General features: G+C 36.7%; 1 pseudogene; it reads right to left on the reverse strand.

The window, feature by feature from the left end:
- Positions 1 to 19238: 19238 nt before the first annotated feature.
- On the reverse strand, positions 19239 to 19761 carry LOC110221401 (small ubiquitin-related modifier 2 pseudogene; annotated as a pseudogene).
- Between the last annotated feature and the right edge of the window lie 6159 nt (positions 19762 to 25920).

The following is a 25920-nucleotide window of genomic DNA, read 5'->3' on the forward strand; positions in this document are numbered from 1 at the left end:
TTTTACTTGCCAGAAACCTAAAATATGTTTTATTCTGTATATAATTTGCCTGTACTTAAACTCAGACACCATAGACTCATGAACTGTAGACATTTTGCCTCCGACTTACAATTCTTTTGAGCAGTTCCTTTTAACTCTGTTACCCATCATACTACATAGATGTGGTTGGGTTGTCTGTCCTTCTCCTGCTCTTTTTCCTTCTCCTCCTCCTCATTTTCTTCCTCTTCCTTCTCTTTCTCTACCTCTTCCTCTTCTTTCTCCTTCTCTTCTTTTCTTTCTTCTCCTTTCTCCACCTTTTTCTAACCCCTAAGCCCAACATCATAGGAAATATGGTATGCCTTTGGTAATAAGTAAAATAAAACAAAAATGAAAACTCCAATCCCTTTCAAGAAAGATATTTTAGGGGGCAGCTAGGTGGCACAGTGGATAGAGCACCGGCCCTGGATTCAGGAGGACCTAAGTTCAAATCCGGCCTCAGATACATAACACTTACTAGTTGTGTGACCCTGGGCAAGTCACTTAACTCCATTGCCTAGCCAAAAAAAAAAAAAAGATATTTTAGCACATTGATCTAAAATGGTGACATCCACTGATTTGGGATCCAACCAAGCAACATCACACAACTAACTGCTAGCAGCATAGAATACCAGAGAAGAAAACACACACTTTTAGATTGTTCAAAATTTTATCAACCTATATAACCTATGTACTTAAAAATTTTTTTTCAAATGTTTTTGATTACATTAGTAATGCCATTTTACACTTGATGACAAAATACTTGGTATAAGTTAAAGTGAATTTTGAAACAATTCAGAACAATAACACCTTTGATGAAAAGGAATCTACCCTTCCCTGACTTCTCCATTCCTTTGGGGGTAATTTTATCAACAGGGGATAGGTTAATTCAAGTCCAGTTTTTGTCATTGAATATGCCTAAATGGAAAAACAGAAAGTGGCTCCATTTGGTAACATGGGGATGTCTATTTATCATGAAAATTTCCAGGTCACTCTGTCTTTCAGTAATTTACTCAATGTTTCCAACCCTGAGGCAGCTCAGGGAGACTGAGAGAGGATTACTGAACAATGAACATCACTGAAAGCATTAAAAGGAATGTAGTAGGCAATTATAGTTGGCTGAACCAAGAAACCTGGAGCCTTTCACACTTCTAAGAAGTCAACAGTTCTATATACTTTTAAAATACAATATTGCTTAGAGCAGCCTCATAGCACAAGAAATAGAGCACCAGCCCTGGAGTCAGGAGGACCTGGGTTCAAATCCAGCCTCAGATACTTATTAGCTGGGTGACCCAGGGCAAATCGCTTAACACAGATTGCCTCCAACAAAAAAAGATGCCATATTGCTTTCATAGAATAGCACACACACTTAAAAAATAATCCGGAGGCCCAGGAGTCCTACTCCTAACTGAAAAGAATCCTTACTACAGTATATGGGAAAATGGTCTTCCAATCTTTACTTGAAGCTCTCTTGTGAAAGGGAATCTATTACTCTGTAAAGTAACCTGTTCGACTTTAGGATAGTTAATTGTCAGGAAACAATTCACAAGGTTTCACCCTCACAAGACTTCTTACCACATGAACTATCCAAGGTTATCTAAATTCTCTGCATCGTTGAAGGGTTTTCTATATTCATTATATTTATAAAGTTCCTTTCTCCCAACAAATCAGTCAACAAACATCTATTAATTGTATATTATTTGCCAGGCACTGTGATGGGCATTGCAGATACAGAGACAAGTGAAGCAATCTCCATCTTTGCATTCTATCAAATGAAATAACGTATACATAAAAACAACAACAATAGCATTTAAATAACACCTACTATGTACTCTATTCTAGAAGTTTTATAAGTTATCTCATTTGATCCTCACAACAACAATAGTACATACTTTAATCCCCCCATCCATTTTATGGTTGAGGAAACTGAGGCAAACAGAGGTCAAGTGATTTGCCTAAGGTCACATAGCTAGTAAGTGTGTGAGGCTGGATTTGAACTCTGGTCTTCCTGACTCCAGGCCTAGTGTTCTATCCACTGAGCATATGAAAATATACATCTATGTGTGAGTATATACATACAATAAATACAAAATAATTTGGGGGGCATTGGCATCTGGGCCGTTCAGGAAAGGCCTCATGTAGTAGGTGTCACTTGAGCTGATTTTTGAAGGATGCTAGGGATCTAAGAGCTAGAGGTGGAGAAGGAGAGCTTTCTGGGCACTGAAAGCAAGTTGGCGTGTTAAATCAGGTGTTTCCTTTGAAAGAAAGCCTTCCCTTCAATCATTGCCTTCATAAAGTTTCTCTCCAGTATGAATTCTGATGTCAAGTAAGATGTATCCTCCAGCAAAAGGATTCCCACATGAATTACATTTATATTTTTTCTCTCCAATATGAATTTCCTGAAGTTGAGTAACTCCTATGCTCAGGCAGAAAGCTTTACTAATATTAGAAACCATTGCTTGGTTTCTCTTCAGTTTGAATCCCATGTTTCTTCATAAAGAAAACTGAGATAATTAATGACACTATTTTTAAAGGAAAGTAGAGGTATGGATGTGGAGAAATTTCCTTATTGATTTACTTCCTCATTTAAATAGGTTTCATTTTAATATGAATACACTTTAAAAGTATTCTGGGTTTTCATGAAGATAACTTTTAGAAATAATTCTAAGTAGAGGTACATTGAATATCTGATGTTAATATTTGGCTGGATAACTGAAAATTGGGTTCTGGTGTAATGAATAGCAGACAGAAATAAAAATTAAAATGCTATCTTAAAAAAAAGAAAAAATGCCATTTTAGCAACTTTTACATAACTTGTCTTAGGGAGTTTTCTTTTTCTCTGATTCTTCCTTTCATTTTTGCTTCCTCCATTCACTTTTTTTTTCTTTTTGTTGAGGCAATTGGGCTTAAGTGACTTACCCAGGGTCATACAACTAGTAGGTGTCTGAGGCCGGATTTGAACTCAGGTCTTCCTGACTCCAAGGCCAGAGCTTTATCTTCCGTGACACCTAACTGCCCCTCCATTCACTTTCAATGTCAAAGTCCAGTCATTTCTGACATTGAACCCTTTCTATATCCATGAAGCTCTTTTTAATTCTTTTCCTGATTCTTAGTCTTAGCTCTCTTCCTTCTTGACCAAGTCTTCCTGAGGAATTTTTATACTGTGAGGTTTTGTTCATATCTGTCTCTGAATAATTTGGAACCACAAAGACATTAGTAGGTTCTGACCAACATCTTTCTTTCAGGAAAAATGTTTAGGTTCTAATGTATAGCAAAAACACATTTTCTGTTCTGCCTACCAAGGACCTTCAAACCAAGCAGTCTGTGTACTATTCCTCACTAAGATGTGGACAAATTGAATGTTAAAAATGAGAGAATTGTCTTCATCTACTCACTTTTTTCCCCCACAGCCCTGAGGGAAATCAGTTATTACTGATGGGTGCTTGATCTGAGTCTTGCCTAGAAGAACTTCTCATAGTCAGCCTTTATATGTTGCTTTGAGGTCTGTAAAATACTTTACACATGTTATCTCATTTGATCCTGACAACAATGCTGCAAGGTAGGTGTTATTATTGTTCTCATCTTACAGATGAGGAAACTGAGATTAAGAGAGATTAAATGACCTTTACAGGGTCACACAGCTAGTGTCTGAAGGAGTATTTGAGTCTTAGTGACTCCAAGTCAAACATCTACCTATCCCCTATACTATTTAGAGTTTACTGCAATATGCTTTAAAAAAAAAATCTGTGCATAAACAAAGAATATGAACAGCTAGGAAATCAAAGCTATCTGTAGTCATATGTAAAAATACTGTGAATCACTACTGATGAGAAAAACGCAAATTAAAACAACTCTGAGGTATCACCTCATACCTATCAGATTGGCTAATATGACAGAAAAGGAAAATGATAAATGTTGGAGAAGATGTGGGAAAATTGGTACACTAATGCATGGTTGGTGGAGTTGTGAACTGATCCAACTATTCTGGAGAGCAATTTGGAACTATGCTCAAAGAGCAATCAAACTGTGCATACCGTCTGATACAGCAATACCACTACTAGGTCTGTGTCCCAAAGAGATCATAAAAAAAAGAAAAAGTCCTACACGTACAAAAATATTTATAGCCGCTCTTTTTTGCTATGGTAAAAAGTACAAAACTGAGGGGATGTCCATCGATTGGGGAATGGCTAAACAAGTTGTAGTATATGAATGTCATACAATATTATTGTACTATAAGAAATGATGAACAGAATGATTTCAGAAAAGCCTGGGAAGACTAAAATGAATTGATGCTGGATAAAGTGAACAGAACCAGAAGAACATTATTCACTGTTAACAGTAACACTGTACAATGATCAACTGTGATTGAGTAAGTTCTTAGCAACACAATGATCCAAGGCAATTCCAAAAGACTCATGGTGGAAAATTGCTATCCACATCTAGAGAAAGAACTAATGGAATCTGAATACAGATCGAAACATACTATTTTCACTTTTTGGGGGGGTGAGGGGCTGTGTTTTTTCCCCTTTTGTTCCGTTTCTTCTTTCACAACACTACTACTGTGGAAATATGTTTAACACGATTGCACATGTATATCCTAGATCAGATTGCTTGTCTTCTTGGGGAGGAGAGAAGGCAGAGAGGGAGGGAGGGTGAAAAATTTGGAACTCAAAATCTTTCAAAAATGAATGTTGAAAATTGTCTACATGTAATTGAGGGGAAAAAACACTATTTTAAAAAATCTGTGTAATAATAGTTTGCAAATTCTAAATCTTTCTAAACCAGACTACACTACCTAATTCATTTACACACTAAAAGGGTGAAACTATATTGGCCAGAATTATTGGGAGATACACATGGAAACTACTTGGAATATTTTTACTGCTGCAATTCTAGTTCCAACTCTAGGTTTACAAGCCAAAAATTCAGAAATGGCTCCTTTAGTTCTTCACCCTTATTAAATGCAAAATAAATATATCTTCAGAAGATCAATCCCTACTTTCATAAGGAAGCCTCCTTGAGTTTTATCATTTTCATTTCTCCCAAGAGCATGAGATCCACCTCTTCTCAATCTTCCTGACCATCTTCATTTCTGCCTCAAGAGCCATGAGGCACTTATGCATTGCATTACAGAGCACTACTATTATAGTACTAGATAGATAATTAAAACCTGATTAGCCAATATCAAGAATACATTTCAAACTGAATTTCCTATACTCTTGTTTTCAAACATATTTTTCCTTCTATAGCTCCAAATGTGGGAATACAAGGTTTCATAAAGAGTTGCTATCCATCCCCTCCCATGAATTTGGTGTGAGAGTACTAATGATTTTTATTAAGAAACCAGCTCAAAAATAACCAAGTAACAAGGACAGCTAGACATTTGGGGCAACCAGGAAAGATGTTCTAGAAATGAATTTTTACAGACAATTAAAACCTTAGGGTATCAGGAAATGCAGCTGAAAGATCAAGACAACTTTTTGAGCACTCTCCCCTCCCCCCCCCAATATCCGGTTCCACTACCATAGTAAGTAGATTTTCTTCTGGGAAAGTATTTAATAGTCAGTCTATGATGTGATCAAGGTGTCTGTCACATTTAAGTGTTTCTAGGAGATCCATGATTATACATAAGATAATTTTAAAATAATTAACATCTGTAAAATTAGACCCTTAAATTCAAGTGTAAATAAGACTTACAATTTTACCTGCTGGGCTCTATCTTATTTTCAGGCTGAACTCTAAAACACCTCTAAAGCAATCTCCTTCCCCACAATATTACACAGATTATTTCAAAGTCCTAAATAAAATGACTCGGTGCTCTCCTTCCACTCTCATCCCTATGATCAATTTTAAATTAGAATGGGTAGTAAAATGGTTCAGAGGACACCTTCAGCTTTCACTCTTTCCTTCTTGTTCACAGTTAGCAAGATTAGGTAACACAGATCTGGCTGGTGTGGGGCCCTGATGAACTTTTTAGAAAGATAAGATAAAGTTTAACTTGAGTTAATCAAGTTTATAAATGGCACGTAGGCAATAGCAGGGGGTTAGAAGGAAATCCCCTTAACATTTGCACCTTTATCCTAATTTCAATTGGATTAGAGTATATTAGTGTGTCTGCTCTGACCATCTTTTTCCTGTTCAATCTGGAAGACTATGAAATAGATATTCAGTGGAATTTTTGGCCCCATAAACAGAAATATAAAGGAAACATGGGTATTAAATTGGCACATGCAAGTCTTTTTAAGTCATTTAAACTTTGGAAGTGTTGTTGGGAGGGTATTGTGGATTTCAAGGCAAAATCTTTTCATCAATAATGAAATATTTAAATTTCAGACAGTAAATTTCTTTATAATATGAAGACACTGTGAAACTTTGTAATATTTTTTTTTCAAATTCAGGGATTGTAAAAATATTTTTAAAATTACATTGCACACTTAAAAGTGTCCAATACTATATTATTGGTGCAGTGAAATGAAATGTGTATGCATGGCCTAATCCGGTTCTTGTCTAATTAGAGGTTTTCACAAATTTAAATATGAGATTCTATAACACCATATCTGATATGTATAACAATGATGATTATAAGGATCAGTCACATATTAGGTGAACATAATGTTGCAAATAACAGAACAGATATTTATGAAAATGTTTATAGTATTCCAACTACACCAACAATTTAAAAAAAAACTAAATTGGTATTTTGGGTTTGGGGCCAGTTTTTTTGTTTGTTTTTGGCCAATTGGTCCTTGAAAAACTTTTTCTTTCCTTGATGTCTCAAACCAAGGAATGTTCTGAGGAATTGCCATCTGGGAAATATATAATTAAAAAATACGTGTTTAAAAAATGATAGGTTTAGGTTGTTATAGTGTATTCTGTTCCAATTTGAAATATCTATAACACAGATGTGCCTGTTGCAGCCATATAAGAAATTTAATCAAAATGACTGACTTTTAAAATCAACAAATTTACCTTTTGGATTATTCTTACCATGGACACTGTGCCTTTTTTTTATTCTGTTACTTCATATAGTTTAGGGAACTTATGGGTCTTTTTTTTTGATTGGGCAGGATCAGTGAGTTTCAGTATTATCTAGAATTAGATTTCTTGATAAGTGGAAGTAGATGATTCACTGGCCCAACCAATAAAAGCTTCTGTCAACTCTTGCCTGCTTGTCTTCTTCACAGGGGGTTTGTTTACTAGATTAATTGCAGATCCATGAAAAGAAGTATTCTGACTAATAACACAGTATTTAAAAGAAGATTCAGTTGTCTTCATACAGTCCCTAATTTTGAAAAATACTACATTTAAGTTTGAGATTTGGGACTGTCATTAGAACATTGCCCATCTACCCCTTTCCCACACCTCTGCCCCCCTACCACAAAGAAATACCATTTCATTAAAATTTCTGGTAAATTGGTAAATTCAGGCCAGAAAAATAAGGAGGAAAAAAAAAGACCTGCTATTGAAGAAAAAGAGGGTTTGAGATTACCTAAATGGTTTTGCTGAAATTCATATATTTAGAAATTACGGGGGTAGGGTTTACAAACAAAAAAGTTAATAAAGTCCTGGTCAAATAATTTCTAATATAGATAACTAGGTAAAGTGCTTGTCAAGCATTTACTAAATGCCAAGAATTGTTATACGCACTGAGGATATAAATATAAATAAACACTACATTAAGCTATTCCCAGGAGCTTACATTATAATGAGGGAAGGCAACGTATAGAGGAATACTAGAAGGAGGGGAAGACTGTCCATTGAGGAAGAAGAGGCAATGTGGCAGATGAGAAGAAGAAAGTGGCATCAAGAGAGAATAAAGAACAGAGTTTCTTCATTGAGTTTAGTTTATTGACATGGTATATCAAAGACATCATGTTAGAGCTGAGAGGCACCTTAGAGATCATCTATGGACAGTATCCTTATTTTAAATACAATCAAACTGAGCCCCCGAAGTGAACTTGCCCAAAGTCACACAAGTAGTAATTAGGTGAAGTAGAATTTGAACCCAGTCCCTCTGACTCTAAAAGCAATGTTTTGTTTTGATTTTCTGGTTACATCATCCTATATTTTGAGTACAAAGTGCTGGCCTTAATTAAGAACACAAAAATATACAGCATGTCCTAAAAGTCTTAGCTACCTTACAACTGTAATGACTTTTAGGATACCCAGTACAAAGAGTAAAAAATACAAAATTGGGTGCAACATAACAGAAAGCTTTAGTATTTCAGTTACAGAATTTCCATCGCTATTTATTACTATTAAATGTTAATACTTATGATGGCCTCATTCTTCTAAAAGAATTCAAAAGAGGTTCACACTTTTCTGTGTGTGGGTAACTCGTCTTATTCATGCCTATCAGGTAACTAAGATCCTGGATGATCTATCTGACAGGCAGCTTGGAAGTGAACTTGTCTCTCTCTTTGTGGGCATTTTAAACAGTATGGAAGGATAAGATGACAATGGAGCTGGCACTATCTTCTAATCTCTCCTCTGTCAGTAATTGGGTCCTGTCTTCTATACACTTTCACTGCTACATTCTGGTTTATAGCTCCTAAACCTCATTTTTGATACATTCAAGGAATGGAATTTTTTTCAAAGGCCTCTGTGATTTGAACACCCTTCACCAGTTCAACTAAGTGCAAGGATGCCAGACTTATTCTCAGAGTCGGCCCACTTCAGAGTTTTTCCTTGAACTTGCCCTGAATGTGAATGTATTCATCTGAATTTGCAGCCTCATTCTTCTAAAGAATTAAAAAATATTGTTTGATAGTAAGTATTCAGTTTAGAATGAAGTGAATGGTAAGCAATGATCTATTTGGGGATATCAAATTTATTATTTACATTTTTAAAAGTTATTTTTGTTCAAAGGCAGCATAACATAGCAGCTAGAGAAGTATCTTACAGACAAGAATATTTCATTTCAAGTACTACCTGTGACACTGGCTGGGTGACTCTGGGCTAATCACTTAGTTCTCTGGACAACTCTCTTAAGACTGTAAGTTGCAGTAAAGGTGCCAGACTGCATTGGTAGAGAGAGTTTCCTTACCTGGGAGTACCCTATGCCAAAGAAATGATAGGTGTAGTCTCTAGTCCCTATGTTTCATTTCTTCAACTTAAATGACTTTATTGGTTACATCAATACCATACATATCACCTCAGTTAAAGACAAGCACAGTTGGTCCAGTGGTGATTTGTGAATCTCATTATGAACTTCACAAAGTGTTCAAGGTTACTTTTTAATTTACTTCAGCCAGAATCAATAAATCTCTCACCTGGTTTCTTTACTGTACATATTGTACTGGTTAATCATGTATACAGCATTGCACAGTTGAGGTGGAGAAAGGGTTTTCTTATGGGAGCCAATTTTTAACCACTGTACTGTTGAAATTGGAAACAAAAGGAAACTGCTCTTGTGTATTATTAAGGTGTGATGGAGACTAACAGACATAAATAATCTTGCTGGCCATTCTCCAAAAAGGGGGAGAAAAAGAAAAAAGAAAAAAAGACTGTACACAGAGGTGGTTCACTGAGGAACCTTGAATCTCATCATGCTGTACATAGAAAGATATTGTTTAGTGGAGGTTGTATGTAACTGATATAGAAATAGCTGGCAAAATCTGAGTGAAAATGGAAGTGCTCTTAATACAAAAATCACAAAAATGAATATAGAAGAAACCAGAAATGTCTTCTAAAAGGTTATGCAGTAAAAAAAAAATTGATGGCAGGAATACAGAAGAGTCATGGCACAGGGCAAGGGAGGGAAGTGTAGTGGGGTGGGGTGGGGCTTAGATAATTGATTCCTGATTTCATGGGTGCAAGGAGCACCTGATGAGGAAACTCCCTCTGTCAATGCTGATTTTTACCTGCTCTGGGGGAAGGGAATACCGACTGAGAGGTTAAGTAACTTGGCCAAAGTCAGGACTTGAAAGAGAAGGAGAGAGGGAAAGAAAAAAAGAGAGACAGAGACAGAGAAGAGAGGGACATAGAGAGAGAGTGATACAGAAACACAGATACAGATAAAGAGACTGAGAAATCAAGAGACAGAGAGAAAGTGAAAGGGGGAAGGACAGAAGGAAAAACGAGAGAAAGAAAAGAGAGAAGGAGAAAGAGGAGAGAGACAGAGATAGAGTTGTAATTTATATATACAATCAACACTATATTTAGCTATTTTTCACCTCTAATAGATCCATAATCACCAAGTTTGGGTGATTGGGAGTGGGGGAGGAGGGAACAGGATTGGTTAGATGTCTAAGAAGAGGTAGACCTAAATGGCACAAACGATCAAGTCAGTTATAATTTATTTCTGATCTCCATAAGTATCCCTTATCTAAACAACTCTTTCAGCCCTTTTGTTTCTTTTGATTCAGTTATCATTTGGTACATTTGTTAAGTATGTCAAGAGTTTAACAGAACAACAAAGTTCTAGTTAAAAGTCAACAGAACACAAAGTTTTAGTTAACCAGGATTTATATTTTAAAAAGTTTGAATCTTCAGTAGTGACTTAGTTTTAGCTTTCAAGGTCTCCTCCATCAGAATTTTCAATTAACTTTACTTCATTTAATCTTCAGTCTGAATGACCTCAAATAATTTTCAATCCATTGTTCCAGTTGTAAGGGAGACGACTTAAAAGTAATTTTGTGTGTGGGAGAAACAGCCAAATCACCTCATTTTGATGTCATATTGAACTCAGATGTCTATTAGATGATTTAGTTCCATCTTACCAACATTGTGGATAATTACGGATAGGTTCTGGTTTTACAGTTGATTCTGCTCTGGACAAAAAACCTAGGAAACTTTGCTCATGACTGAAGGAATGCTCCAAACCCCTTGCTCCTTGACCTATCAAGAAGGTAGGATATTTTTTACCTAAAATTGAATGATGTAATGGTTCTTGCAGTAGCTCTAATGTAGGAAGAAGATAAGTTAAAGGCAACAAGTATTTGACAAAATGGATGATAGATAAAAAGCCTGCCTGAGGAATCGTTTTATCAAGACCCACCTCTGGAACATAGCAATTATGCGACTCCAGGCAAATCATGAAAACTTCTAGTTTTTTTTTTACATAATCTACATTTCCTTCCTTTCTCCCTCTCCCAGAGACCCAACCCTTATAACAAAGAATAAAAATAAAGGGAAGAAAAGTTCAGCAAAACTAACATTTTTTTTAAAAGTTTGGCATCATATGCAATGTTCCACACCCATAATCCCCCACCTCTGCAAAGAAGCTAGTAGTACCTTCTCATATTTCTTCTTTGAGGTTGTTTGGTCATTATAATTTCACAGTATTCAGTTTTAATTGTTGTTTACATTGTTGTAGTTATTGTGCACATTATTTTCCTACTGCTACTTACTTCATTTTTCATCAGTTCATGTCTTCCCATGCTTCTCTGCATCCATCATATTCACTGCTTTTTACAGCATGGTAATAATCAACACATTCATGTATTGCAACTTGTTTAGCCACTCCACAGTCAACAGCATCTACTTTATTTCCCATTCTTCACTAATACAAAAAGAACTGGTATAAATATTTTGGTGTATATGGGGCCATGCTTTTTTGTTATTGACCACCATTGCAGTGGAATCTCTGGGATAAAGTCTATGGACATTTTAATCACTTACTTTATACAATTCCAAATTGCTTTCCAGAATAATTAGAGCAATTCACAGCTCCTCCAGCATGTCATTAGAGTGCCCATCCTCCCATAACCCTTCCCGTACTTTCTAATTCCATTCTTTGTCATCTTTACTAAATTATTGTTTGTGAAATAAAATCTCAGAATTGTTTAAATGTACATTTTTCCTAGGATGAGTGAGAAACTTTCTTTCCCATGGTTCGCAGTTCTTCTGATACCTTTTGACTACTTGAGCTATTGAGGAATGGGAATTGTTGATCATCAATGTCTCTTCTGGTTCTAAAGTACAGTATCATACAAATCTATAAACTTTGAATACAGTCAGTGTTCTGATAGAAGATAAGGTCAAGTGTTTGTTGAACAAAATCACTAGAGTTGCCTGGGAGGAGGAGTTGGGAGTATAGAAGAAAGGGGATTGTATGATTTTCTGTTTATTCAGGGAGCCTATAATTCTAATTACTTTAAGCATTTTATTTGTTTTCTACACAGTTCATCGTATAGCCATTTTTTTTGCTTGTCAATGACTTGTAATGCAACCTTCATGTCTAAACTGAAAAAATTTGAGTGAGCAAATAGAGATTGTCCTTTTGGTCCATGTTATTATCAATAGCAACAACAACAACAACAACAATATTTGGTTGTATAACTTAATTTATAGAGCATTTTAAAATATATATTATCTCATTTTGTATAATAATGCAAGAAGTCATTCAACTTCAGTGTGCTTTTCCCAGCTTTAAAAAGACAGAAAAAAAAGTTGTACCATTTGGCAATGTCGAAGTATATTGCTTAGTATGTTTTAAAATTATATTTATTATATAACTACAAAAATAAGTCTTCATTTCACACTTACCAGCATAACCTCTTCTTGCTGCCTCTTTAGGGGAATTTCTTGATTCCTCTTACTAAAGCTATGCTATAAACATATGCTTGAGTTTGCAGAGATATTGTTCAAATGCCTTTGAGTAGCTTAGAGGGAAGATTTGATGTAAATTCCAGACGTTGTTATTGCAAATACCATATAAATGACATTTTCATCTAAATTTGGGGAAAAATAATCTTTAGATATTCTCTTAGCACAGTGTCTGGCACTTGTAGGCTCTTAATAAATGCTTATGGAGCTGAATTGAATTCTTCCAATCCTTAATCTTTCAGTGGGAATACATATGTCACTCCTGGTAGATCACATTCAGTATTCTTCTCTACCAATAGGTGGCACTGGACATTTAGTCAGGATTCTGGTAATTATTGCTTTGGCTACATGCACTATTATGAAATTTCATATCAGAATGGCAGTGAAGTATAGAGGATAGAGCACAAGGTAATTAGGAAGCACGAGGTCTCTTACCAGCAAAATTGTCTCCCTGGGTAAGATGTAATATGTCATTGGATAGACTTATTGTTATAATTTAGCTGTTATCAAAAGGTGTATTTACATTAGGACACAGAAGGGATGCGGGAACAGACTACAGGGGCTTTCAATATCTCTAACTTCCAAAATCCCCAAGAAATTAGTTTTTGCCTGAAAAACACATCTCTCTTTTTAACCATGTACTAAAAAATGTTCCTGAATTTATACGTATCTTGAAAATGTTCCGAGTCATTGTAATTCCAAAATGAAACAACTTCCTATTTTCCCAGTGGTAGCATTAGTCCCAATATTCTGCTGTATAAATGCAGATTCTGATAAATTTTTCAGGAATATATGGATCTGATAAATCATTTTAATATAATATTAGACAATGTAACAGATGCGATTTCTTCCCAATTTTTATTTTATCAGCATTAAAGGAAATTGAAAACCCTAACAAGAGAAGTGAAATCGTTTTAATTTCAATCTAGTGAAATTTTCACAGCAATTATATTTCAATTTTTCAAACTGATAGTAATAATAATTCACATTTAAAAGTCAACAGTCAACAAGCATTTATTAAGCTTTTATTATGTGCTCGGCATGTCCTAAATGCCTAGAATCAGACCACAAGCAAAAAGAAAGACAGTCCCTAACCTCAAGGATACATTCTAATGGGGGAAGATGAAAAAAAGATGGAAAGGACCTGAATGGTACTCTGGTAGGGGTATGAGGGAAAAGAGTCAGAAGGAGAGGCTGGATAGGAATGAAGGAGTAAACATGACTAGCCTGGGCACTTCCTTAAAACAGAGATTCTGGAAGGAACTGACCAGTCAGAGGTAGGGGCCAAAAGTCCAGAGATATCTTCCAGGGCAAGAAGACTACTGGGAAAAATTAAGGTTAGCAAAACATTTTTCTCATGACAATCTGGCGAGGTAAGCAGGGAAAATATTATTTTCTTCACCTTACAAATAAGGAGACTGAAACACAGAGAGGTTCTGTGATTTTTCACTGCTCACATTCATTCATTCAACCAATAAACATTTTATTGAACACCTACCTGAACCTGGCACATGCTAAACACTGGAGAAACTAAGAAAAAAATGAAATAGATTCTGCTATGAAGGAGCTTGCATTCTATTAAGGAAAATAATATGCATAGAAAATTATACACACACGTATATAATAATTTGGGTGGCAAAGGGTGCTAATATCAGGATACACAGCCAACAGGATTCTATGTCCATTTCAATGCTGAGATATTGTCAGAGTCAGGATTCCAACCCAGCTCTCCTGTTTTCAGAGCCACTATTGTTGCCAAAACACCCTTTTGCCCCTCTTTTATAGAATGAAGTCAGCTTATCCCTAGAAAGATTGTATTGAAAACTTTTATTTGATATAGACCACTGCTTTTACCTTTGCATAACTCCTCTGGATAATGTAACAAACCATAGTGAGGAACCTGATAGAGAAGGGTATATAGAGAGGAAGTTTAGATTGATAAGAAATATCCAATGACTTGTAATATTACTTATTAGCTTGAGTACTCTAGTCTTTTCTCATGTGAGTTGTCATCTTACATCATAGGATCATAGCCATGGAGTTGGAAAGGATCTCAGAAGTCAACTACTTCATTTTACAGATAAGTAAAGTGAGTCCCAGAGAGATTAAGTGACTTACACAAAGTCACACAGGTAAGGAAAGATTTGAACCCAGGCTGTTTGACTACAAACCCAACTCTCTTTTCACTATACTGCACAAGAAGAAAAGCTATGCTTTAGAAATGTGGGGTCCTAAGTGAACATATTCCCAGAACTGATAAATTGATATACCTTCTCTATTTACTGCTGCCAGGTAGAGTTCTGGGCTTGGAACTGGAAGGCCTAACTTCAAATGCAGCCTCGGACACTCCCTAGCTATATAATGACAAAATTGTTAATGTAATGACAGAAATTAATATCAAATGTAATATGTACTGCCACTCCCTTAAATGATCCTTGTAATGTCAGAATTTCAGTAATGTCCTTACATTCCTGCTCTTAAGATATTTACTCTTGATTAGGTTGAGCTGAACCACACCCTAGGACCCCCTCCACCCCCACCCAGGGATGTTGCCTCCTGGGGAGCCCAGCTCAGGCTGGATCTCAGCTTCTGGCTTCCTTGCCCCCTTCTACTAGGATTCATGGCATGAAGGGCAAAACAACCAAAATGAAGTGTTTTTCCTTGCCACTGGGGTTTCATGACTAGGCCTTGCTACCCCATGCTGTCTCCTCCCCCTTCCCTCCTAGAACCATAAAAAAATTTTTCATCATTCTCTTTGGTTAGGAAATCCACTGGACATCACCCTGGGTGGCAGGTTTGCCACCCTGTTATCTCAATTAAAGATGATTTATTTCTCAACTCATGGCTTTGATTTATTTCAGGACTTGACAATAATGATGGACAAGTCACTTAACCTGTGTCTGCCTCAGTTTCCTCAACTGTAAAATAATACTATCACCTACCTCAAATGAGATAATACTTATAAAGCACTTAGCACAGTGCCTTAGCATGTAGTAGGCAATTAATAAATACTCCTTTCCTTCTTTCCTTTCTTTTTTCCTTCCTTTCTTCTTTCTTCATATTTAAAAGGAAAATTAGGGAAGAATCTATTTGTCTTTGAAGCAAGAAACCACAACAACTTCCTATTGCTTATTGGACCAAGTCCGAAGTCCTTAGTCTGGAATCCCAGGTCTTTTATCAGTTGGCCTCACCCTACCAGTCTAACCTTATCTCTCACTAGTCCTCCAATGTAGATCTGCTACTCTTCTCAGAACCATGTCTTTATTATTCTCCTCTAATCTCTACATTTCTTCAAGGCTCAAGCTGACTCACCTTAGGGTCCTAGGATCCTAGATTTATAGCTGGAAGGGACCTTAGTGATTATTGAGCCCAATTCCCTCATTTTATAGATGAGGAAACTAAGGCCCAAAAGGTTAAGTGATTTGCCCAAGATCATAGAGCTAGCAAATGTCCGAAAGAAGATTCAAACTCAGGTTTGCCTTACCAGGTTTGCCTGACCTATAGCAGTCTTTCCTGTATTTCTGGCCCCAAATTCTCCTAAACCAAACCCACAATGAAACAGGAATCATTAAGCCAATAAGGAAGCAAGCAAAAATACCTGCTAGAAGCTAAAAACCCATGTTATGATGTTCATTTACTGAAATTTATTAATATACAAACTCCTTTGGTCTTTACTCAGCCTACTTTTTTTTCTTATTTTATATACTGTTCTAATAGGTTTGGCTGTTTTTCACAACTCCACTGTAGATTTGAAGCAGCAAATTAGAAATGGGAAGATGTGGCTAAGGGGTAGCAAATTAGAAGTGAGAATGGGGCTTTTAGATCGGTGGTGTCAAACTCAAATAGAAACAGATCCCTGCAGGCTACATATTGACTTAGAAAATCACAAATCAACATTATCTATGTTGCATTGTATTTTCATTTGTTTTGTTAAACATTTCCCAATTACATTTTAATCTGGTTGAGGGAGTTTGAAGGCAACAAATTTGACACCTCTATTTTAGAGGTAGAAAAAAATGATAATAGTAATGACAGCTAATAGCCTGACAGCATATATGGAGAAGAAAACAACAAAATCAGACATTAATGCATAGTAGCATAACACCTTCATAATGTTTCATAAAGTGAGAAAAAAAACCCACTAGGTCTGCACTTAGAAGATCTGGGTTCAAATCCTAGCTTTGCCACTTACCACTTGTGTGACCTTAGGCAAATCAGTTTATATCTGTGTTCCCTCATTTATAAAATTAAGAAGTTAGATTAAATAATTTCTTAGATCCCAACCAGCCATGTATTTTTAAATCTAGTACATTTCACACTATACCATTATGTTTCAATGTTCTCCCTTGTCTGTAGACTAAAGGAAAACCTCATTAGGCTAACTTTTAAAGACTTTTATAATTATGCCTAAAGGTAGCTTTACAACTTTATGGCCCACTACTCCCCCATAAGTACCTTTCACCCCAGTTTGACTGGTTTACTATACCCTGAAATCCACCTTTTTGATTTGCTCATACCAGTTCCCTTTGCCTAAAACCCAAAGTAGTGCTTAGCAGAGTGCATGGCACATGTTAAGTGTCTAATAAATGATTGATCGATTGATCTATCTACGGAGACAATATCTGTAAAACACTTAGCATAATACCTGGCATACAGTGGGACCTACAGAAAAGCTTATTCCTTTCCTGCTGTCATCTATCAATCTATTTTCTAGGTATTTTTCAGCTATCTATTTATAACATCTATCTATCTATCCGTCTAAAATAACTCCCCTCTGGGTTTGACTCCACTTTCCTCAAGGCCTAGTACAAATCTCACCTTTTCCATAATACCTACCCTGATTACTCTATCCCACAATGAGCTCTCCCTTTTGGTCTATGAAATTTTTGCTTTTTATGCATTTAAGTGTTCACAGAGAAGCTAGATAACCACCTTTCAGGGTAATACATAAGAAAGTTCTGAATTAGGTAGGGATTAGATGACTTAAGATCATGACATAAGATCCCTTCCAAAACAAAGATCTGATTTATGTCCCCCCTCTCTGTTCATGAATTTTCAGCCTACTAAGCACATTTCAAACTCCCTCTCCTATCTGATCTTGAACACAATGCTCTTTCCTTCACCTTACATTACTTTTTTTATGCACTCTATGCTTTAACCAGATTGGACTACTCTCTGGCTTTATGCCCTATCCTTTCTCAACGTTTTTTGGTTTTTGTTTTTTTGGCTAGGCAATGGGGTTGAGTGACTTGCCCAGGGTCACACAGCTAGTAAGTGTTATGTATCTGAGGCCGGATTTGAATTCAAGTCCTCCAGATTCCAGGGCCAGTGCTCTATCTACTGCACTACCTAGCTGCCCCCTCTCACAGTTCATTTCAAAAAATGTTTTTGGAAATACATATTTCTCACACCCATGCCTTTGCTCCACTATTCCTTATATCTAAAACGTCCTTCCTCCTCTTTTTTCACTGGTGGATTCCAACCTATCCTTCAAAGTTTAATTTAATTCGTCTTCTAGAAAACTTTGACAGGTCTTCTGACTCACCCCACCTCCTCACACACATTTTGGTAATATCTCTCCCCCAACAGACCTCAATCGAATTCTTTGTATTGTAAAAACTATCTAATGCACTTACCATGTAATATTGTGATGTTTGGGTTTGAGCCTGTGAGGTCCTTGAGGCCAGGGACTGGTTTCGCCTTTCTTTGTATTCCCAGTGCTTACCACAGTTCCTTGGCACATTGGTTAAGTGCTTAATAAAGGCTAGTTGTATACCACTACTTGGTCTGTATCCCAAAGAGATTTTTTTTAAACAGGGAAAAGGACTTATTTGTACAATCTTTTTGTGGTGGCAAAGAATTGGAAATTGAGGGAATGCCCATCAATAGAGAAATGGCTGAACAAGTCGTTGTATATGATTGTGTTGGAATACTGTTGTGCTATAAGAAATAATGAGGAGGGGGCAGCTAGGTGGCGCAGCGGATAGAGCACCGGCCCTGAAGTCAGGAGGACCTGACTTCAAATATGACCTTAGACCAAACACTTGACACTTACTAGCTGTGTGATCCTGGGCAAGTCACTTAACCCCAATTGCCTAATAATAATAATAATAATAATAATAATAATAATAATAATAATAATAATAAGCAGGATGATTTCAGAAAAACCTAGAAAGATCTGCAAGAACTAATGCAGAGTGAAGTAAGCAGAATTAGGAGAACACCGTACACAATAACATCAATATTGTATGGTGATGAACTGTGAGTGACTTAGCTATTCTTTTTTTTTTAATTTTAAACAAGAAGTTTATTTAAACAACAGGATGTTTGACTTGAAGGGAAAACTATCTAGGATCAGGTTTTTTTTATAGTAATTTATCCCTACTGAGAGACAGAGCTTGGCCTACATGTAACAGCTACATACAAAAAAGTTATAAAATCGTCCTTGGTTTCACAATGATAAAAGAAAAACATTGAAATTATCCAATCAAACAAGGTATGCAAGGATATTTTTTGTGTTTTTTTTTTTGTTTTTGTTGTTGTTGTTAAACAGTGAGAGCAAAATAACTTACTGGAATATAAAGAGAAAAGTTGAATAAGCATGCCACTAATGGAGAAAAGGGATAGTTTCACAGAACCAGTTTGTTTTTTCCCCTCCCCATTTGATGTTGATCATAACATACCATCGGCCATTTAGTTAAAAAACAATACACATTATGCCTGTGCACATACCCCAGTTACTTTACCTACAATAAAGGAATGGGGGAAGGGAATCAAAGAAGAGAGAAAACTATACTGCAGTAGTCAGGATGTGGATGAACCAAATCTTGGTTTTCTAATTGTGAATGTACTGTTTTCCTTGGGAGCACAATTCTAGAGTGGAGTTGCATGTTCTCTTTTTAGTGAGCGCCTCCTGTCTGCTGCTGGAATACATCAGTTGTATCTTCATCCTCCATTTCCAACTGTGCAGGTGTGTCTGTTTCATCGATTGGTTGCCCATCAAATCGGAATCTGATCTGCCTCATTGACAAACCCTGTCGTTCACAATATGCTTTCGTTAGTTTACTAAATGGTGTGTGCCTCTCAATCTTAAATTGCACCACCGAACCGTCTTGCCCTGCCACCTTCAAATTAATGTGGTCGTTGTTTTCAGTCTTGACGCTTTCCTTCGGCTTTTCGTCCGCCATGGCGAGTCCGGAGTTCTCCTCAGCTGCCGCTTCACAAAGGAGGCACCAGGATGGTCCGCTCCAAGGGAACGGGGGGGGGGGGGGGGGGGGGGGGGGGGGGGGGGAGGTGAGAAGCAGCAGCGGCAGGAGCAGGAGGACGAGGAGGAAGATGATGGTGGTGATCCAAGACAATTCCACTGGACTCATGATGAAAAATGCTATCCACCTCCAGAAAAAGAACTGTTGAAGTTTGAATGCAGATCAAAGCATGCTATTTTTCACTTTTTTGTTTTTGGGTATTTTTTTGGGGGGGAGGATCTGTTTTCTTTCACAACATGACTAATATGGAAATATGTTTTGCATGAGTCCGCATGTACAACCTATATCAAATTGCTTATGTCTCAGAGAAGAGAAAGGGGAGGGAGGGAGGAGGAGAATTTGGAACACAAAATTTTAAAGACTGAATGTTAAAAATTGTTTTTACATGTAATTGGGAAGAATAAAATATTCAAAGATGAATATTAAGTAGCAAAATAATAATGATAATGATATTAAATGTTTGCTGTCTTGACTTATACCCTAGCAGAACGGAAGTTCCATGAAAACAGGGACATCTCATCTAAACTTTGTATCTTACTTAATTTCAACAAAACACTAAGTACTTCATTAATATTGAATAAATTGCTTTTCTGTAACATTGGTTTGGAATTTATCTATTATCTTATTGGGAGTTGAATGTAATAATAAGATCAAAAGTCTGCTCCAGAAAAGAATAGTCTTGAATGTTAGGCATCCTTTTATGTCAACAAAAACTGAAAGTTAGGAAATGATGGTCCGGTTGATTTAGGAAAACATCGAAAGACTTGCATCTGTGAAGGGAAATACTATCCACCTCTAGAAAAAGAGATGACAAGTGGAAATATGCATAGTACAGTCTTACATATATGAGTATGAGTGTGTATGTATGTATATGTATATATATGCATATATACATATATGTTTATATATATATATATATATATCTCCACGTTTAATTGTAACCTTCTTTGGGAGGTGAGGGAGGGAAAAATAAAGTAAAAAGTGAACAGCAGAGAACAAAATAAGCTGGTTAGCTTTGAAAATAATGTGTAGTATTTATTACATAAGATTTCTTGAAATGGAAATTTATTATTTTATCTCGAATCCTCTCATGTTCTGCTGTGTACATGGAAATGTTCTTTTTTTTTCTAATTTTGTATGTAAGTGTAAAATGAATACAAAATTCGTAAAAAAAAAAAAAAGCTGAAAGCTATCCTCAATTTTCTCCTGTAATTTCTCAGAGCACTTTTCCTGGACCTCTCTTGGACTTAATTTCCCTTTGGATCATAGCTATCCTGTACAAGTCTCTCTTCTTCTCAGATTACCCCATTAGATTGCAAGCTACTTGAGATCAGGGTCTGTTGTTATATCAATCTAATGACATAATAAGTGTACAGAACTATATAAATGCTAACTATTATTATTATCTACATCCCCATTACTAAGTACTGTGCCTTGCACATAGTAGGTTCTTGGTAACTATTTGTGGAATTGAAATGGTCTCCCCAAGTCATCTGAAAATTCCCTGAAGTCAGTGGTTGTTTCCTATTTCTTTACATCAGCCCCAGCACCTAGCCAAGTGCTATTAAGTGTCTTTCCATAGTAACTCCTTGATAAATACACACATGTGGATTCAATTGAGTATGTGGCACCATCATTTCCAGATATAAAGGTGAGTACATGGTAATTGCTGAGCAGTTTTAAGGGCCACTTTCAAGCAGAAACTGAAAGGAATATTACTCCTTTTCAATTCAATGAACTGACCTCGGTGTCTGAAGTTACTGTGTTTCTGTATCCTGCGGTAGTTTACTGAGAAGTACTTGTTTTCTTTTAAGCACGAAGAGGGAAGCATTTAGAAATAAATCAGCCGTGGCCTAGTAACCTTTTGCTTGTAATCCTGTTTTAGTACAGCTTTATTGTGTTGCTTTGTTTACCTTTGAATTTCTCTCCTCCTTGAACTGCCTCCTTTTCTTCCCCCTCCCCCAATTCCTACCTCAAACCTTTTCTGGAGAAAACTGACTCATTTAGAGCAGTTTCTGTTCTCAGCAGACAATGTGTGATAATTTCACAGAAACCTGCCTTATGTTCTGTTGTCAACAGGACAACCTGGCACTTTGAACTACTCCTGGAATTTACGGAGACCTCCCTGGCAGAGCTCAGGTGATTCCCTTCATCTGAATATTTCAAACCAAAGAGCTAAATCAGGCCTCAATTATTCTGCTGTATTCTTAGGTGCCCGTACAGAAAACACCCCAGCACACACAGGCAAATAGTTTAAACAACAGCAAACAAGGAGTGAATGAGAAGCTCTGCATCAAAGCCCTTTGGGAGAGTTATACCTTAATAGAAGCTTTGAACCCTGGGTTAAAATGTCAGTGAGAGGCTACCTGGAGGTGCGTTTATCATTCTGATTTCCTTAAAGTCAATAACACTACAGCTTGACAGGTTCATCCATTGATTTGACCATGTAGAGTTTCTAAAATATTTTGGCTATATTTTAAAATAATAAAAAAAAATTAATAAAGATCTTTTAGAAATCATTCCATTAAAACAAAATTATTTAGAAGGAAAGAAATTTCATGAGGGGGAAAAAGTACCTGCTCTAGGCTCTTTAAACTTTAAGGGGGAAAAAAACCATGCCCTGGAAATAGTCAGGAAGGCAGGGTATATTTTAATTGCTAAGAATTATAAATAAGGAAATTTAGTCCTCATAGTTGGACAGTGTGCCCACCACCTTTCCTTATTTCTGGAAAGACAATAAATGTCAGAAGTTGTGGTATATCGAAGCTGATAACAAGATTTGGTGAATAGGAAGGTCATATATATATGTGTGTGTGTGTGTGTGTGTGTGTATATATATATATACATATATATATGTATATATATAGATAGATATAGATATAGATATAGATATACTCTTAATGAACACAGCCAAAAAAATGCCACAGCTCTACCGTATGTGACAAATTCCTTGCCCTTCAAAGTAACCTCTGTGCCTGCCAGGCCATCAAAGGATGGACAGACAACACCAGGAATTGTTTTTTCTCTCTGCCTGACATTGTCTGAACTCCAGTAGATAAGAATATCGCCTTGTGCTGTGTGCAGCCAGCAGGGTGGGGAAAGAGAATGGGGCGCTCCTTTCCCATAACCGTAGGGAGCACGGGAAGGAAACCAACAGCTCTTGATGTCTTTGGGGACCACATGTTTGTGAGTTAAAAATAATGAAATGCTGGTTTGACATGAGACGATGCTAGTAAAGAAGCTAAGGTAGAGAATCCCTCAACATTTAAGGAGAATTAGGTCAGTCACCAGAATATTTAGTATTCCTAGTATAAGGATTGTATTCTCATTCTAAGGTTCATTTAGTAAGTCCCTCACTGTAACAGAATGCAGTAAATCACCCCACCCTTCCATCCCTGTTGTAGATACAGGCCCAAGCCTCACACTTTACAAAGCATACTAAAAGGAAGGCCTATCTAATACTATCTTGTAGTATCTTAGAGCTGGAAGAATAATGGAACCACAAATTTAGAGCTAAAAGAAACTGTTGAGGCCATATATTACAACTCTCTTATTTTACAAACCAGTAAACAGGTTCAAAGAGTTTAACTGACTTACATAGAGTCCCACAGATATTAAGGGGAAGAGCTAGATTTCAAGCCAAGGTCATCCGGTTCCAGACTTACTGCTTTTGTCTGTTTCCTCACATTGCCACCCTACTTCTTCTAGAGCACATTTGTTAATGTGTTGGGTTTTTTTTTTCCTACAAGTGATCAGTAATAGAAGTCTAATCTAATCAATGCTAGATATCTCTGTGTACTATGCAGGATCAGAAGTGGTCAATTAAGAGAGATTTTCTATAATCATGGCTTTCAATCAGTCAGGCAGTAAACATTTATTAAGCACTTACTATGTGTCAGGCATTGTGCTAAGTATTAAGGATACAAAGAAGGGTAAAAGACAGTCCCTACTATCAAGGAATGAGGCAGCTAGGTGACACAGTGGATAGAATGCTGGGCCTAGAGTCAGGAAGACCTATCTTCCTCTGTTCAAATCTGGCTTCAGACATCTACTAGCTGTGTGACCCTGGGCAATTCATGTAACCCTATTTGCCTCAGTTTCCTTATCTGTGAAATAAGCTAGAGAAAGAAATGGAAAACCATTCCTGAATTTTTGCCAAGGAAATCCCAAATGGGATGACAAAGAGTTGGACATGACTGAAACAACTTAACAACAACACAAACTATCAAGGAGCTTACAATCTAATGGGGTAAACAACATATAAATGTAGATATGATGTGTACAAACAAGCTATATGCAACATAAGTTGGAAAGAATCAACAGAAAAGGCTCTAGAATTAAGAGGGAACTGGGGAAAACTTCCTATAGAAGGTAGGATTCTAGCTAGAACTTGAAGAAAGCCAGGAGATGAGGAGAGAGAGCATTCATGCATGGGGGACAGTCAGTGAAAATTTCTGGAATCAGAGATAGAGTGTCATGTTCAAGGAACAGCAAGGAGGTCAATGTCACTGGATCTCAGATACTCGGAGTGGGGCAAGAAGACTGGTAAGGATAGGGGTGGAGGGGCAGCTAGGTGGTGCAGTGGATAGAGCACTGGCCCTAAAGTCAGGAGGACCTGAGTTCAAATGTGGCCTCAGACACTTGACACTCACTAGCTGTGTGACCCTGGGCAAGCCACTTAACCCCAATTGCCTAAAACAACAAAAACAAAAACAAAAAAAGGATAGGGGTGGAACGAGTTAGGAAGGACTACTTCTAAATAACTAAATGCTAACTGACTGACTGACTCAACTGCCTAGATGGGTAGGGATAGTTCCAAGAGTCTTTCTGAGCAAGGAGTCTAGGAGATATAGGAAGCCTAAATAACACAGGTTAGAAGGTAAAGCCAGGTAAATCAGCTAAAACAAGCAAAAGTAAGTAAATCCATGCAGGCGGCCAGAGTCCAGAGTTTAGGCAGGAAGAGTGATTGAGAACAGCACTTTAGAAAACAGGTGAACTCTGGTCTTAGGACAAAGCTGTTTTCTCTCTGCTCTTATTTTAATGCAAAATGGTATATGTGGGAAACCTAGCACCCAGAAATGGTGAATACATTCAGAGAAAGTTTGGAGACCATAAAAAGAATCCTGTTTTTGGTTGAGATAAGAAAGTGTATGAGGTGTATAGGATTATCTACAGAATAGGTAATGTAGTTAAACTATTTATTAATCAACTGACCATTGTCAGGTAAAGTATAATATTTTGTCTAAATGATCCAGATAATTGTGTTACAACCCCCTCACTGCCTATACTCTATACCCGCCAGTTACACACACTTTCAAAGTATCTACAGAAAACAAAGACCTTAATGGCATTTTGTGTATTGGTATAATTTTATTCTGCTGCCTTTCCGACACATACTTGTGTGACCATATCAGTGTCTTAAAATGAAAAGGATCTAAAGGCAAAGACCAGATCTGTGGAGTTTCTTTTGTATAACCCCAGTGACAAATACAATCAGGCATGTGAACAGGGCATAGTGCCTTGCATGTAGGAAATTCTCAATAAAGATTCATTAAACAAAGAAAAAACTTCATAAATGTGCCTTGCTGATGATGTTGGCAATGACTGTAATCCTCTGGATGTGTCTGCATAGGCAAAATTTTAAATAGATTGTGTAATTATCTTAGTGATTGGTTCAAAAAGCTTCTAGAATAGGGAAAAAGAACTTGGAGTCTAACCCAGCCAGACTTGGTGTCTACTGTGAACATGAACAATGTTCAGCTTTCCAATTTAGTCTGACAGTGTGGACATTTTCTGCTTTACTTTATGGTATACCTTGAACATTGCCATGCTTACTATCTGATTGACTAGTGAACTAGAATTGAATGAAGGTTGGTTACCAAGACAGTTCTTTGTACAGTAAATTAATTACTACATAAATGTGTGTGTGTGTGTGTGTGTGTGTGTGTGTGTGTATTTCTTTGTTCTGTAATTATGATAAAGCAAAAAGTACTTACATTTAAGGACACCCTATCCTACCTCCTATTTGGCTGGACAAGTTATTTATAACCTAAGACATTATAAACATGTGGTTTTCTTGCTCCTGAAAAAA

Source organism: Phascolarctos cinereus, unplaced genomic scaffold (genome assembly GCF_003287225.1).
Source record: "Phascolarctos cinereus isolate Bilbo 61053 unplaced genomic scaffold, phaCin_HiC Scaffold_4;HRSCAF=312, whole genome shotgun sequence".
In the NCBI taxonomy this organism is placed as follows: domain Eukaryota; kingdom Metazoa; phylum Chordata; class Mammalia; order Diprotodontia; family Phascolarctidae; genus Phascolarctos; species Phascolarctos cinereus.